We start from the raw sequence: 11,891 nt of genomic DNA on the forward strand, positions 1-11,891 counted from the left end.
AGTTTTTTCAATTACGTGGGTCAATCTGGGAAATCCTTCTATTGTCCGTAGGATTGACTGGATTTTGTTTGGGAGTTTCTTGTTCGTTTGTCATTGTTTTAAGATCGTCACTGAAAATAGTTTAACAATCGTGCCGATGTCACTTCGTCTCTTTTGAAAATTCCTGTGCATCGCTGAATCCCATCGTACGGTCGTGAGGACTCCTGAAATTGGCCCGTCATAGAAGAGACATGTATTCTCTCAACGATGTCGCTCTGTTGCTACAGCTAGTGGCTGATCATCCCTAGTTGCTTGTGTAATGCCCGCGACAATTCTTGTAGAATTGTTTTTTCAATTCTACCTCTAGAATTCACCAGTACTATTGATCCCTTACTTTCTTTCTCTTGCTCAGTAGCTTGTTTTTGATTGCTTGTTGTTGAGGTACTCTTTCTTTGGCTTTATTGAGTGAATCTTGCATTTTGGCTTTGTGACCTAGTTTTGTTCTTTCAAGTTCTTGAATTACTTGGCTTGGTTGCTTGTTTTCCCGAGGATCATTTACAACCTTCTTGTCGATTTGTTTGAGCCTCCTTTATTGCTTGTTTCTTTCTGGTTGGTTTTAGTGACGATTATTGAACCAATCTTTGGCATTGATTCGATTTGTTTTTGCCACCGAACATAGATCACAATTGTTTGGATCGACTGGTTTTCACACTTGCTCATTTGTTTTAAAAAAATAAATAAATTGAAAACCATCAAAATCAAAGGACTGCATTCATTTAATATACGAAAGTGAAAGTGTATTTGCATTTCAAGTTTGTATGTTGGAAAGCCAATGATAAAATCTATCATCATTAGTATCCATGCACTATAAGGCTGATGTGTTTATGCATTGAGTCTCTTTGCTTATCTTGGTTGTCTTGGTTTGGGAATGATCTCTCTACCCTCTTGTAGGTAGGTGTTCATTGAAGTAAAATATGTTTCACTCATTCTAGTTGCATCCTAGGTTTTTCTTGTATACATACGGTAAGGCCTAAAAATTGAAACATAATTCAAGATCAACTCTAAAATGAACTGAATGAACTTAACAACGCATTGGAACATAACACACAATATTTAGAGGTCTAGGCTAGACACGTGCTCTGGTGTCGTTAAACCTAGTCACTATTGTTTTCACTCAAGGTTGGGCGATTCCTCTTTCTGTGACTCAATAGTGGTCTAGTACGAAATTGTGCTTTCAGTACCGTCAAGTATATGTTGGGAGACCCCACTAGGTTATCATCCTATATCCCTAGGAAGCCGTGTCTGCCACCTTGCAAACTGTAATGCACTGAACACAGCATTCGGGAAGATTGACTGCCGTACGGAAAGTCCTTGGTTTTCATATGATCACCAAGGTGTATATGTAGTTTTACGGGATGTTTGGTAAACCTTTTGCCTAGTTTCTCCAGAGCAGTCACTTTCGTTCCTTTTTAGAATCCTTAAAAGAAAAGGTCCATCTGAGCACTTGTCCCTTCAGGCTCATTAAATATTCAAAGGTGACTAGAGTCATCTTTTCGTCCTTTTCTCGACTCTTTAAAGATGAAAAGGTCAAGTTCTGATCCTATGTCTTAAAATTTATTCGGCCATGTTCACACTTACCCTGTTAGGTCTTGTTGCATTTTAGTTTGTGTAGGGTTTTTATCCTTACTCGATTATTCCTCCCTAGGGCTTTTGAGTTAAATCATCCTGGCGGAATCACCGATCCCGTCTCCTATTCCAAGCGACCAAGGATCCCCATCTTCTGTCGCTCCTGAGGTACTGGTTGCTAGTGATACTCTTCCTGTTATTTCAAGTATCTAACTGCTTAACTCTCACACTCTAGAAGACAAGTCTTATGATATTCATTGGAACCCCATTTGGGATCCTTCCAAGGAAGATTCTCCCCTTACTCCTCCTGGTGTTTCGGTCCCAATGTCTTCTTCTGACATGGATGAGATGAATCCCATCACGAGTGAAGTGTCCTTTATGGCAAGTGGTGAAATTCCTATACCAACGGAAACTTCACCCTTCCATGTCACCTCTCTTGGTATCACGTTGCCTTTACGCTATAATTATTTGGTTGATATCATAGGTTATAGGTCTCACCTTACAAGTTCCATGTGGTCTCGTACTGTCACTCCGACTTCAGGATCTTTCACTCCCCAGATTCACAATGTGACATCTGTCCAAACTATTCCAACCATTTGTGTGGCTCCCTTAGCCCCCGTTGTTAGTGTCATCACTGCATCTTCTGTTGTGACCACTGTTGCCGGACCCTCAGCAAGTCCTTCACGCAATGGCCCTTTGGCATCCCTATCAGTGGCTGTTGATCCTAGCTTTAGTTCCCCACCTTATTCTGGTTCCATTCTAGTAGGGGGGGCATATGATCAATATCTTTAAATTCCTTAGAATCTGAATCCTCAAAATTTGTATAATTATTATGATTCTTGAGGAGCCCATATTTACCATCCTGGACCCATAGCGTTTCAAGCATTTGTTGGGGTCTCGATTCTGTTGTCTATTGCTTGGGATAGCGTTTATCATGGTGGCCAAGCGCAGTCTTCAAATTTTCAATGACCACCCTATCAAGGTCAACTCTATTACGGACCGTAGTCTTACCGACAGCTGTACTATGGGCAACCTTATTCAGGGCAAACTGTCAGCCCACCGGGACAACCCATTTAGGGACAACCTTCGGCCTTCAGTGGGTCTTCTTTCACATACTTCGAGCAAACTTTTGGTAACCCAAGACAACCTTACATTCAACAAAGCCAACCTGGTACCCAACAAGGCCACCTTTCTAGACAAGTTAGTCAGCCTCAAATTCAACAAGGCTAGCCAATTGTCCAGCCTACTCAACCATCTGGTCAGTTTGGACAGCCTTCGATTCCGCAAGGTCAACCCAATTCCCAGCAAGTCCAAACATCTGGGCAAATGGGCCAACCTCAACCTCAACCGGGCCAACCTTCTAGCTAGATGGATCAACCTCCATCTTCTCAAGGATATCCGTCTGGGCCTGCTTAACCGGGAACTCAAATGATCGTTGCTTCTCAAGCTCCACCCGGTTTTCAGCCCCAATCTGGGCTCCAGACCCAATCCGATCTCTAAACTAAAGTTGGATCTTAGTCCCAATCTGCTTATCAAACATAGTCTAGTCCCCAGGCTCAGTTCGGAGCCCAATCGCCTTATGGTTTTCACCAATCCCAAGGGAAAACTCAATTTTTCCCATACCAAAATTATCAACAGCCACAGGTTAATCCTTATCAGAATTTCCAGAAACCATATGTTGCTCCTACAGGCCAAGTTGGTAATCAGTGGAATGCTGGGTGTCAAATCCAGGGTCAACTGTCCAGTTATAGTTATAATCCCTATGGACAGAATCCCTACAGACAAAACCCTTGTGGGCCAAATCCGTCCAGACAAAATCAATGGGGGAAACCAGCAACTGGATGGAACTTTGGTGCTACTTCCTACCTGCGGCCTCAGATATCCTTTAACCCTCAATTACCCTTTTTAGTGACATTGGAATTACCGGATGTGTCCAAAGTGACAAATGATCCCATTCTTCACAATCTGTATTGGACATTGGTTCCAACTAAAATTCCCGATGATTGTCTCGAGTTTGACGGTAAAGCTGGAGAAGATCCCCAAGCCCATGTCATGACTTATCATCTATGGTGGTCATCAAACTCATGGCTTGATGATTCAATCCAACTTCACCTTTTTCAACAGACTTTCACTGGCTCTGCTGCTAAATCGTATATTGAGCTAGCTTGAGGATCCTTTTAGGACTTTAACTCGTTGGCTATGGCATTCTTAACTCATTTTTAGTTTCCAATTCGATATGAAATGGGCACGCATCTCCTGACATCCTTAAAACAGACCACGGCCACGCATATCTCTGATCATATCCATGAATGGAGGACATGTCGCCGTTTGATTAAGTTTTGGATTCCCAATCAACTTCTGACTGACTAGTTTACAACCTCATTTTTCGGTCCGATAGCCTTGGACATTGCTATGGGGGAATGTGTAATTGAAGAGCAAGCTATCACGTGTGCTCAGTAACTTGACTTGGTTTACTCCCAGTCTGGTACACTATATGATTATTTTCCTGATGCTCCAAGGCCTAAAACTTCCAAAGCCCCTTCAACACCATCTGTTGACGGTGTTATCGGTTCTGTCAATACATCCTCTAAGAAATCTTCCACAAACCCTGGGAAGAAAAAGTCGAACGCTTCAAATGAAAATGCTCCTCAGGTTGTCTCCAATTCTGGTAACACTTACGAGGTTAACACCATTTAGTCCACCACGGCGGACAAAACTTCGAAAGGGAAAAGGAAGGGAAAAGGAAAGAATAAGGCCGGTAAACCGAAGCAAGATTACCCTAAACCTCCACCTGAGGAAGGTGCTCTTCGCTGAGTTGCTTTGCTCCCTACCATCTATTACTATGCCCTCTCAGTTAGAGGACCATATTCCAGATGAAACTCTGTTCTTGATTAGTAACCTCGATCCTTGGTACGGGGATATTATTGTCTATCTTTAGACGTCCTCTTTTCGTCCAGATTTGTCCAAGGATGCTCGCAGAGAGATTCACCATCATTTTCAACCTTATCGCATTATTGGGGACACCCTATACCATCTCGGTGCCGACTCTGTTCTCCGCTGATGTTTAATGTTCGAGGAAGCCGAACGAGTTCTAAATGATTGCCATTCTGGTGTCTGTGGTGGTCATATGTCCGAGTATGCTACTACTCAGAAGATCCTTTGTGTTGGTTATTATTTGCCTTCTATTTTTAAGGATTGCATTCTTGCCATCCGCTCTTGTCATGAGTGCCAAATCTACCAATGGAAGATGTGCGCGCCTCCTGCTCCTTTGCACCCTGTCGTTACCGTCGACCCTTTTGCCAAATGGGGCATTGATTATATGACCTGTAACCCTCGCTCGGCCGGGGGGCATGGGTATATCATCGTTGCCATTGATTATTTCACGAAATGGGCCGAGGCGATGCCTAGACTATCCGGGGATGGTCAGACAGCGGCATAATTTTTATTCAATCATGTCATTTCATGATTCGAAGTCCCCCAACCGATCGTCACTGATCACGGAAAACATTTCCATAATCATATGAGGACTGAGTTAACAACCCATCTGGGCTTGCGGCATGATAGCTCAACACCGTACTATCTGCAAGCCAATGGCCAAGTGGAAGTTGTCAACAAAGTTTTGGTCACGATGCTTCAACGCACCTTTGGCATGCACAAGTCCAACTAGCATTTGATGTTGTTCTCCGCCTTATGGGCCTACCAAAATTTAGTGAAGGATGCCATCGGGTTCACCCCGTTCCAGTTAGTTTATGGTCTGGAGGCTACCCTTCCAATTGAGTGTGAGATCCCTTCTCTTAAATTAGCCATCGAAATACTCCCCAACACTACTCCAGTAGAAGAACGTCTTCTTTACCTAGAGCAGTTAGAAAAGACCCATCGACTAGTCTCTCTAGCCATTGAAGCATAGAAGAAGAGAGTGAAAACTTACTTTGATCATACTATCAATCCTCGTTCTTTCGTTGAGGGAGATTTAGTCCTACTCTATGATCAAGCAAATGATAAGCTGGGGGTAGGAAAATTCAAGCCTATGTGGCATGGGCTTTACATTGTGAAATGGGTTTTGCAAAAAGGGTCCTATGAGCTGATCAATTATGAAGGGAACCCTCTAGATAAGCCCCGAAATGGGCTTTATCTGAAAAAATATTATGCATGAATCTCATGCATTTGATTTGTACATACGTGTGTTTTCAACAGGTGTGTTGTGTGTGTGTTTTCATGTCTAGCTTGGTGTGTAGGCATAATTGCCGCTTATTGTGTCTTTTTGCTTCTTGTGCAGATGTCTAGTACACCTTACGTTGGTTTCGCTGATGGTGCCTGCCGCAGTACCCAGAACCTTTCTTCTGCGGCGTGGGTGATCTACGATCCTCATGGTGAGTTAGTAGACCTTCAAGGTGTTTGTCTGGGTTGCACCACAAACAATGTTGCTGAATATAGTGCTGTCATTGAATTACTGATGAAGGCTATCAACCTCGATATTCGTACATTGGTTGTGAATCTGGATTCTTAGCTTGTTGTCTACCAGCTTAACGGGCATTATTTCGTCAAAGATCATTGGATTTTAAGGTTGTATTTACCTATTAAATTGTTGGAAAGAAATTTTTATTTTATTACATATCAACACATTCCAAGAAGATTAAACACATTAACTGATGCATTAGCAAATCATGTATTAGACAGATATTTATGCAAGATGCAATCAAAACAATATATAGAAGCATTCTAAACACAATAATGAACCATAGAAATATGTATATGTATATGTATATGTATATATATATATATATATATATATATATATATATATATATATATATATATATCTATATTGGCGCACTGAGGTGCTCAAAAAATAAGTGTATATGTCAAAATAGAGTCTATGCTCTCCATACATCCGAGACACATGTCTCCCAAAAAATCAGCAGAAAATAAAATATAGGCATCTATTGCACTGGGTTATGCTCTCTATAACACACCACTGCTCATGCAACTTGCCTCAAGAGTCTATGCACCCTAGGTATCACCCCTACTATATGTATCTAATACTCTATGGGGACCTCCTCGATCCCCCTATAATCGGGGATCCCCTCTGTTAGGCCCTCCAGATTGTGGGCCACTGTCTCCACTGAACTACCAATTGGGGAACCAAGGCTAGCTCTCTGATCCCTTGTGAATCCCTCTGTGCCTCTGGAGCTAGTCCCACAGGCCTCTCTAGTCCCACATTTGCAAATAACATAGGGTACTTCATTAAGACATATGCATGAAAAAATCCAAAAATATCATAAAAGATAAAATACAAAATAGTGTGATCAAGTGTTTTACCTCCATCGTCCCACTGTTCACCAGTAGGCAATTGCATGTCGGGGTCTCCACGAAAATCCATACGAGCGTATGGCCAGTCCTCTACGAAGATCATCTGGCAATCCAGCCACTCTCGGAATAGTTTCCCCCATGACATTGGTTGTCCGCCACCCCCTCGTGGCATGACGTGCGCCCAACAAGTGATCTGGGTCTCCCGTGGTCTAGGCCTGTCCAAGTCCATGTCTTGTAATTGAAGTGCCGGAACTCGCTCCAGCATGAGTGGGATCAAGATAGACCCATAACCAAATTACTTCGCCTCCCCACGACGGCATTTGGTGAGTTGTCTCTTCATGTTAATAGTCACCGCTTCCGCCCAGTTGTACATGGTCAGGTTGAGGCAATCAAGAGCCAACCAGAGGTGGGTCTTTGTTGCCTCGTGTTGGGCTTGGGAGCCCGCTTCCCTTGTCACCATAAATAGAACCGAGCGAAGAACCAAGTCTTCTACCATGGGAATTGCCACTTTCCTGCTAGTGTTTGATTTACGTGCCCCTGGACACACTCGTGCTATCAGCATGTTCAGTAATTCACCCCCGGTTCGTTGGCCCTCTAGAATCGACCTCTCACCATGACGGGACAATCCAGCCAGGAAATATATATCCGTATCATCGAACTCAATGTCTCTGCCCCGGATAATGAACTTTTTGTCTGTTGGGTTCCAAGCACAAATTAGCAATTCTAACAAGTTGGGTTGGGCCCAAAGATGCAGAGTGAGAAAAAATTATAGTAATCCACAAGTGCGTAAATCATTTCAACACCCAGCATCATTGAACGCCTGCTCATCGTTGATATCGTGAGTTTGTTCCTGCCATACAAATGCCATGTTGCCCTGCATTAAAAGGAAAATGAATTAGAACTCTTTTCATAAATTTAAATCCATAATTTATAAAAAAAATTCAACTTCATGTCGCCATCGCGGCTATTTTCCAAATAGTGGCAACGGCGCAGGGTCAATAGTTCATTTTTCTTGCGATCGTCGCGAGAGTACATCTGTTTCTCGCAACGATCACGGAGGTGGTGCGTGTTACCATGCTCGGTCATCGCGAACCCGAGCAGCTTTTCCGCGACGACCGAGAGGCGGACTTGGATTTGAAAATCCACCTAAAACCACCTACCTAACACTAAATTGCATAAAAAACCACTCAAATGCAGTGCAAGGAAGAATGTACTTACTTGGAGAAAGTTTCAAGAGGAACCGTGGACGGATGGTGCCGAAATCGACTTGAGAAGTTTGCTCAGGTTGGTGCTCCAAATGCCCAAAGGTAAAAACGCACAATATAAATGGTAAAAAATGAATTACCACACCCCGTTTTATAGTAATTTTTTGAAAAAAAAAAATTGTACTTTAGGGTGTGCATTTTTTTCGTTTATATCGCATTTTTAATTAGGGGTTTTTGGGTTTTGACCATATTTTCCACATATATAATCTATTTATGTCAAGTGGGTCTTATGTTTGACGTGTTTTGTGCAGAACTAAAAGTGGCGGGGTTATGTCATACTTTGTATACACTTGGTCTGTATTTTTCAAAAGTCTTCTTTAATGCTCTTTTCTGACTTAAAAGACGAAAAGATTGCTAAGTTATTCCTTTTGACTCGTTAAACAAAATAAGAGGCAATCCACTTTGAGCTCTTTTTCGACCGTATAAGCACGAAAATATTGCCGGGTTTTTGTCGGTTCGGGTTCGTTATTGGTTACAAAACAATGTGTATTCGATCACTTTTCTACTCTTTCGGATCGAGGTCACTAATAATGAAAAGTACTCCTTGATCATAATGGTCAAGCGGTTCTCTCAAGTATTGTTTTATACTTTTTTGGGCTCGAGAGACACAAATCTACGAAAAAGGACCCCCCTGGAGTTTTCTTTTCCTTGTCTTTTTCAAACTCTCTAAACATGAAAAAGAATCCAAGTTTTACCTTTGTCGGACTCATTAAACCCTGATGACATCAGGCTCGTCACCATGATGAGAGTCGAGCTTCTCCTCCCTAGGGCTCGTTAAACTATTACTAGGTTGGATTCGACCGAAGATCAAACTTATATTACAAGCATATGCTATCCCCTTCAAGCTTATTTTCAAAAATAATTGGGGTAATCACCAGTAATGGTGGGGGAAAATTTGGAAGTTTTCATTGGTTACCTGTGGCAGCTAGTCACTCTTGAACATCGACACTTTTGCTTCTTGTCGGGTTGGGATGTCCATACATCGTCATTTTGCCTTTCAAGGTTTTTGGGTTTCCATTTAGCCTTATTCCATCAAGCCTTATCTCCATGCTATCTCCATCAAGCCTCTGATCACTTGGTACCTGAATGCTGCCACCCTTTAGAGTCGTGTTGCTGACATGTTCAAGAGTATAATCCTTTTGCAGTTCACATCCTTACCTCCTCATCTAATACTCTACTTCACCATCTACCACTTGTTCCTCATCTCGTGTCGTTGATGGGAGAAATATTATGGCCCTCCTGCGATAGATCATCTCTTGTCGACACCAGCTCATTATCCAAGAGACTAATCTAGAGATCCCCCTTGGTACCTTGGAGATTGCATGCCTCAATGGCAAGTTCTTCGCACCTGACGGTCGACTTTCATCATTGGTCGTCGATTGGGTGATTCCACGAGTGCTTGAATTCAGCTCATTTTTCACACTTCGTGGATTTTACAAGACAGTACCTTGAGAGCCATTGGCATTATTGGTGGTTTCTCTCGCGCTTGTTAACAGTTTTCATCATTGACCTGTAATCAAGTGGCTTTCTATCATGCTCGACCTCAGCACATCTATTCGCATGGTAAAATTTGTACTATGATCGGTTGGGTTTCAAGACCCCGAACTAAGATTACACATGTTCAGGCTGCGTGGATTGGTTCGTGATTACATGACTCTTTGATGGATGGCTGCAACCATACCTGAGTCCTCATGGATGGCTACGACCATACCTTTATCATTATCACGGTCTTACTATCTGGATGGCTGCGTCCATACCACAGACCAAGTTTGTATGTCTTTTGGATGGCTGTGCCCATGCCTAGACTGCATGTATTTCGCTATCATAGATATCAATTGTACTTGCGCCTGCAGGTTCTTCCAGGTGGTGTTCGAGTTCAGATACTTTCATAAAGCATTTCACCCCTCCCACTCTCTTGGGCTTCATACTTTAGGGGGCATTTATTACATAGTAATTTTTCACTACCTTCACCCCAGTCCTTCTACTGTGTCATGTGAAACATGCTCATATTGAACATATGCTCTTTTATGTTGCCAATTGACCCTCCTTTCCTCAGTTTTTTGCCTCGTCGTGAGAATACACTTAATATACACGACGAACCTCTGTCATAAACAATCCAGTCACGCCCCCGTTGGAGGAGTACATCTGTTTCCCGCGACGGTCGGATTTCATACCTCGGCACAAGCCTATTTGCTATCTTTAGCGACGGTTTGACTGAATACATTGCTTCCTAGTGATGTCGGCGCTAAAGCTTAGTTATGCACTAGTGACGATCCAGATTGGGAAAATTCATTCCAACATTCGGCCTTCTGGATGTCTCTGGACCTAGTTGTTGGGTCAGTTTGGGTCGCCCTTCCCCCTCTAGCATGGTAGTTCCATCTTTTGTGCTGCTTTCCTTGAGGATAAGCTCCCTCTCCCTCCTTTCTTGGAGACTCCTTCTCCTATAAAATCACTCACCATTGCTATCATCTGCTAGTTCTTTTGATTGTACAGTGCTGCTACACTTTTGAGTTTGATAGATAGTTGGTGTGAGTGTGACAAGTGTGGGATTGCTTTATAGTTTGCAAGAAGGTGTGGAGTGCCCTTAACCTTGTGTAAAGCTTGTGAATGAGAGAGAGATATATATTGCTATTTGGGAGACCCATCTTTGAGAATGAATGCTTCAAAAAACACACTGGTTGGACCCTTTGAGAAGGCTTGCGACGTCAAGACTTAGTTGTAATCTTTTCTCTTGATTTATCATTAATACAATCAATGATGATTTCCTATGTCTTGTGTGTAATTTACTTGATAGCTCATGACTTCTTGACTTTCTGAGTAAATAGATCATTGTTGTTTCTCGGTTATGTGCTCTGTTGTTTCTTTGTGGTATTTCAGATTGATCGTTTGTTAAGAAGAAGGAAACGGAAGCTAGAGCAGTGCAACGGAACTTCATCAACCATCGGTTTGAGGTAGGCCCCCAATGATGACTATTTAAGGGAATTAATTGTTGTTTGTCCTTGCTATGACTAGACTCACTTTAGGGCTAGAGGGGTTGCCTCTGTCCACAGAGGGTACAGTTTCCTGCATCACAATGACCTCGTTTTCTAGTATTTTGAATTGAGCATCCTTCAACATGTTTTTCTTCCTCAGTCGTACCCAATCTTCTTCAAGTCTGTGAAGTCTATGGTTCCCTCATCGAATGGATTTCTGAATCCTTATATGGTCATCCTCGCGTAGCTATGTGATTCCTTCGTCCTGTTCTTCGCGCGCTGTCATAACTACAGGGGCTATTACATGTGGATTACTTTTGGTATTCCCTTCAAAAATTTTGGTTTTTACCCTGTTTCGCGCCTTTGGAATCATCTCCACACTCAGGTTTTTGCACATGGTCCTATAGGCCCATCAAACCACTGGTACGCGCAAGTCCCAATCAGTTTGTCTCGTCTGGTGAACCTTGTTCAATACTCCATGCACCCTATCAAATGCCTTGTCATGGAGAATTGGTAATGCGCATCGCCCTTCCTGCTGCTGTGGTTTGTTTCAATTCTCTAGGGTGGGGTTGGTGTGCACTTGTGTGGATTGTGCAGCATATTTCTGTACCCATCGGGAAAGGTAGGCACACAAGTTGTTCTGCCCTAGCTAATTGGCTTTCGTTCGAAGCTGGGGTTTTCCAAAATGTAGGCACATCATCTTTCTGCATCTGCACTAGTCTTCAAAAGTTCCTTGATG

The sequence above is a fragment of the Pinus tabuliformis genome, chromosome 7 (assembly GCF_031772625.1).
Source record: "Pinus tabuliformis cultivar Carrire ecotype Pingquan chromosome 7, CPIR1, whole genome shotgun sequence".
Classification (NCBI taxonomy): domain Eukaryota; kingdom Viridiplantae; phylum Streptophyta; class Pinopsida; order Pinales; family Pinaceae; genus Pinus; species Pinus tabuliformis.